The sequence below is a fragment of the Chrysochloris asiatica genome, unplaced genomic scaffold (assembly GCF_000296735.1).
Source record: "Chrysochloris asiatica unplaced genomic scaffold, ChrAsi1.0 scaffold00551, whole genome shotgun sequence".
NCBI lineage: Eukaryota > Metazoa > Chordata > Mammalia > Afrosoricida > Chrysochloridae > Chrysochloris > Chrysochloris asiatica.
Genome location: NW_006409069.1, coordinates 318,205 through 323,636, shown reverse-complemented (window position 1 = coordinate 323,636; position 5,432 = coordinate 318,205).

Here is a 5,432-nt window from a genome sequence, read left to right as displayed (position 1 = left end):
TATACATATATACACATACATATACATATATATATATGGAGCTCTGGTAGCGTAGCGGTTATGAATCAGGCTGTGAACCTCAGGGTCAGCAGTTCGAAACTACCAGCTGTCCCACGGGAGAAAGATGAGGCTTTCTGCTCCCATAAAGATTTACAGCCTCGGAAACCCTGTACAGGGTTGCTATGGGTCGGAACCTACTCCATGGCACATAACAACAATATATACGTATATACAACAATGTATTGCATTAGGCAGATCTGCTGCACAAGACCTTGTGAAAGTGTTGAAGAGCAAAGATGTCAGCTTGAAGACTAAGATGCACCTGACTCCTCGGAAACCCTATACAAGATCTCTATGGGTCAGAATCAACTCGAAGGCACTTAACAACAATATATATATATATACATATATACACACATACATATATACTTATATACACACACATACATATATATGTATATATACACACATGCATATATATGGACACACACTCATATATTTATACACACATATATAAGTATATACACATATATGCACACTTACATATATACACACACATAGACACATACATATATGTATGCACACACATATACACACATGTATACATACATGCACGACATACATTTAAGTGCTTGCATGCACATATACACATACATATAGACACATACATGCATGTACACACATATGTATACACATACCCATGCACATACACACACATGTATGTATACCCACATACACATATGTATGCACATACCCATGCACATATATACACACATATACACACATATATGTATACCCACATACATATATGTATATTGTTGTCAGGTGCCATCGAGTCAGAACTGACTTATAGTGACTCCATGCACAGCAGAATGAAACAATGTCCGATCCTGAGTCAACCTCACTACTGCTGCCACACTTGAGTCCATCGATGCTGCCACCTGGCCAATCCATCTCGTTGGGAGGCCCTCCTTTTAAAAATTTCCCAATTTTAAAACATCCATTGTTCCCATGCTCTGTTCCAACAACTGCTTCTTGGTCCAAGTACAGACTCCTCATAAGTACAATTAAGTGTTCTGGAATACTCATGCTTTGCAGTGTTGTCCATAGCTTGTCATGATCCACACAATTGAGAGTCTTTGCGTAGTCAATAAAGCATAGGTAAACATCTTTCTGATATTCTCTGCTTTCAGCCAAGATCCATCGGACATCAGCAATGATATCTCTCATTCCATGGCCTCTTCTGAATCCAGCTTGAACCTCTGGAAGTTCTCTGTCAATGGATGATTGTAGCCGTTTCTGTTTAAAGTTTAGCAAAACTTTACTCGCTTGAGATATCAAAGAGCTTGTCCGATGACCCGCATTCTGTTGGGTCACCTCTCTTTAGAATGGGTACAAACATGGATCTCTTCCAATCAGTCGGCCAGATAGTTTTCTTCCAAATTTCTTGGCAGAGATGAGTGAGTGCCGCCTCACTTTCTTGAAAGATTTCAGTTTTCATTCCATCAATTCCTGGTGCCTTGTTCTTTGCCAATTCCTTCAATGCACTTTGGACTTCCTCCCTGAGTATCATTGGCTCTTGATCATATGCTACCTCTTGAAATGGTTGAACATTAACCATTTCCTTTTGGTACAATGAGTCTGTGTATTCCTTCTATCTTCTCTTGATGCATTCTGCATCATTCAATAATTTGCCCAGAGAATCTTTCAATAATGAAAGTCGAGGCTTGAATTTTTTCTTCAGTTCCCCCAGCTTGAGAAATACTGAGCGTGTTCTTCCTTTTTGGTTTTCTGATTCCAAATCTTTGTATATTTTATTATAATATTTGGCTTTATATTCTCGAGCTGATCTTTGAAATTTTCTGTTCAGCTCTTGGACTTCCTCATTTCTTCCATTGGCTTTAGCATCTCTACACTGGAGAGCAAGTTTCAGTGTCTCTTCTGACATCCATTTTGACCTGTTCCTTCTTTCTTGTCTTCTTAATGACTTTTTGCTATCTTAACGTATGATGTTCTTGATGTCATCCCACAACTCTTCTGGTCTTTGGTCTTTAGTATTTAATGTATCATATCTGTTCTTCAGATGATCTCCAAATTCAGGTGGGATAAATTCAAGGTCATATATTGGATCTCGTAGACTTATTTTCATTTTCTTCAGCTTCAGTTTGAATTTGCATATGAGTAATTGATGCTCTGTTCCACAGTCTGACCCTGGCCTTGTTTTCCCTGATGAAATGGAGCTTTTCCATCTTCTCTTTCCACAGATGTAGTCATTTTGATTTCTATGTGTTCCATCTGGTGAGGTCCATGTCTACAGTCGTCTGTTATGCTGTCTAAAGCAGGTATTTGAAATAAACAAATCATTGGTTTTGCAGAATTCTATCATGATATATCTATATCTATATTGTTGTTGTTGAGTGTCGTAGAGTTGGTTCCAACCCATAGCAACCCTATATAGGGTTTCTGAGGAGCAGCTGGTGAGCTTGAAGCACTAACCTTGCCGTTCAAATGGCTTTGCAGTCTGGTGCATGAGCCCACAGTGCCACACCAGGACTCCGCATATATGTATATACATACATACCAAAAAATATGCATAGAGAGACAGAAATAAGGACAACTAGAGATAGAGAGATTTATGCTCAATACCAGCGTGTTTGTTCCCGCTCACAGAACCCATGTAGAGGGTTTCTGAAAATGTAAACCTTTGTGCGAACAGAAAACCTTGTCTTTCTACTATAGAGTGGACGGTGGACTTGAACCGTGGACTTTGTCATTCACAGGCCAGTGCTTACCCTACAGAGTCACAATACTCCATATAGATAGATAGAGTGTTGTAGTTGTTGTAGCTAAGTACCTTTGAATCGATTCTGACTCATATCTACCGTGTCTGGAGCAGTTGGTGGGTTTGAACTGCCAACCTTGTGGTTGAAGATAACCTTTTGGCTCAATGAATTATCCTACAGCACCACACCAGTAAGCTAGCTAGATAGAGAGATACAGAAATAGATAGATTGTTGCTGTTGTTTTTAAGTGCCTTTGAGTCAGTCTGACTCGTATCAATCCTGTCTAGGGTTTCCAACGAGTGGCTGGTGGGTTTGAACTGCTGATCTTGTGGTTGAAGCCCATTTTGCAGTCCAATGCATTATCTTGTATTGCCACACCAGACAGATAGATAGATGGATAGGTAGATAGATAGATAGATGTGATAGATGGATAGACTGATGGATAGATAGATAAATAGATAAATAGATAGATAGATAAATAGATAGATAGATAGATAGATAGATAGATAGATAGATAGATAGAGATAGAGAGATGGTGGAGAAATGGAGAGATAGTGATAGACACAATAGATGGATAGATAGATTGATAGATGTGATAGATAGATAAATACATAGATAGATAGACAGATACACAGATAAATACATAAAATAGGAGAAAGAGGCTTTCTGCTTCCATAAATATTTACAGCCTTGAAAACCCTATAGAGGGTCTCTATGTGTTGGAAATGACTCAACATCTCTTAAGAACAACGTCTATCTCTATCTTATATATCCTGGTGTGGTTGTCTAGGAGAAGCATGCGAACAACCAGCCACTCCTCAGAGACCCCATACAATTTTGCTACAAGTTGACATTGACTTGATGGCACTTAACAACAAATATATATTGTTGTTAGGTGCCATCGAATTGCTTCTGACCCATAGTGACCCTATGCAGACCAGAACGAAACACTGCCCGGTCCTGCTCCATCCTCACAATCCTTGCTACACTTGAGCCCATTGCTGCTGCCATTAGTCAATCCATCTCATTGGAGTGGGGGGGTGTCTTCCTCTTTTACTCTGACCCTCCACTTTACCAAGCATGATGTCCTTCTCCAGGGACTGGTCCTTTCTGATAATATGTCCAAAGTATGAGAGACAAAGTCTCGCCATCCTCACTTCTAAGGAGCATTTTGGTTATACATATATATGTGGAGCTGTAGGATCAGCACTGGACTGTCAACCACAAGGTCGGCAGTTCAAACCCACCAACTGCTCTTTGGAAACCCTATACAAGGCCTCTATAACTTGGAACTGACTCAATATATTGTGAGTTGAAATTGACTTGATGATAATGTGATTCATTTGGTTTCAGGAGCACAGGGAAATGCATGCATCCCTTGTCTCACCATCTGATAAGTTCATCCTTTGACCCTGAGGTATCTGAGGAAAGAGCCAAGATGTTGGTTGTAGACTGTTTAGTGCACCTGTCTTGCAGGTATCTTAGGAATGACTCAGACTGAAATCCAATGAGTTCTTACCGTAGGGAAGGGCTGTTATGGTCTTAGAGAAGTAGTCTACATTTCCTATTCCTAGACTTAACCAGGGCTTGGGGGATACAGGGTGGTGCCAATAGCTAATCTGCTCTTGTGCTATCTGAAAGGATGGAGGTTTGAGGGTATGTGCAGGCACCTAACAACCAACTTTAAAAAAAAAAATCAATCACTGAAATCAAACCTACGGAGCACATACAGCTCTGCTCTGAAACTCACATGGTCTCCCTGGTGTGGATTCCAGACCCTCTTCTTTTGTTTTATTTATTTGCTTTTACTTTCTTGACTGTATTCTACCTCAGGAGGCAAGGTCTTCTCATATTTACTAATAGTGCACAGTGAGCTTACAATTTCCACTTTATAATGTAGTGGGAAGTGGGTTCTGTTTCCCAACCATCTTGGCCAAGACCTAGACTCAGTTTAAGTTCTATTTCGACACCGTCTTGCACAAAGGACAATTCATCATCTGGTTTTAAACAACAACAATAACAATACATATGTATTTTGATCAGAGGACAAAGTGCTTTCTCAATAACTGGAGGTTGTGATCATTAATCTCTAACTGCAATTGTCTTTTAAATAAATTTGTGAAAAGAAAATGCATATTCAGTTTTTGCAGCTGGATTTTAGCAGCGGAGGGAGAAAACCAACTACTGTGACAAAATCTTATTTTCTTTCCTTCTCCCAGACCTGCTGCTTCACTTGTTTCATTTTACAGCATAAAATATTTATACTCTTCACAGACACACAACTCAAAACGGGAGTCAGACAAAGTGACAAAGTCATAAAAACATTCCACTCTTTGCCAGTATGTAACATATATATATATATAAAATAAAGAACAAAATAAACAAAAATACTTGACAATGTTTTCCAGCCCTTTATCATCATGATTGATACATCAAATGTTTGTGACAATTTCTCCCAGACATGGCATTTCTCACTGTAGTTGCTACATTAAATGTCTGTTTCAAATTCATCTCTATATTCTGAGTAATTTTTAAATCAACAGAACTTTGGAGGAGAAAGCAGTGGCTGAACATGCTCATTTAGGACAAATACTGTTCTGCAGGCTGAGTTTGTTTTTTAATTGATTAGGGAAAAGGACAAAGGCTGAA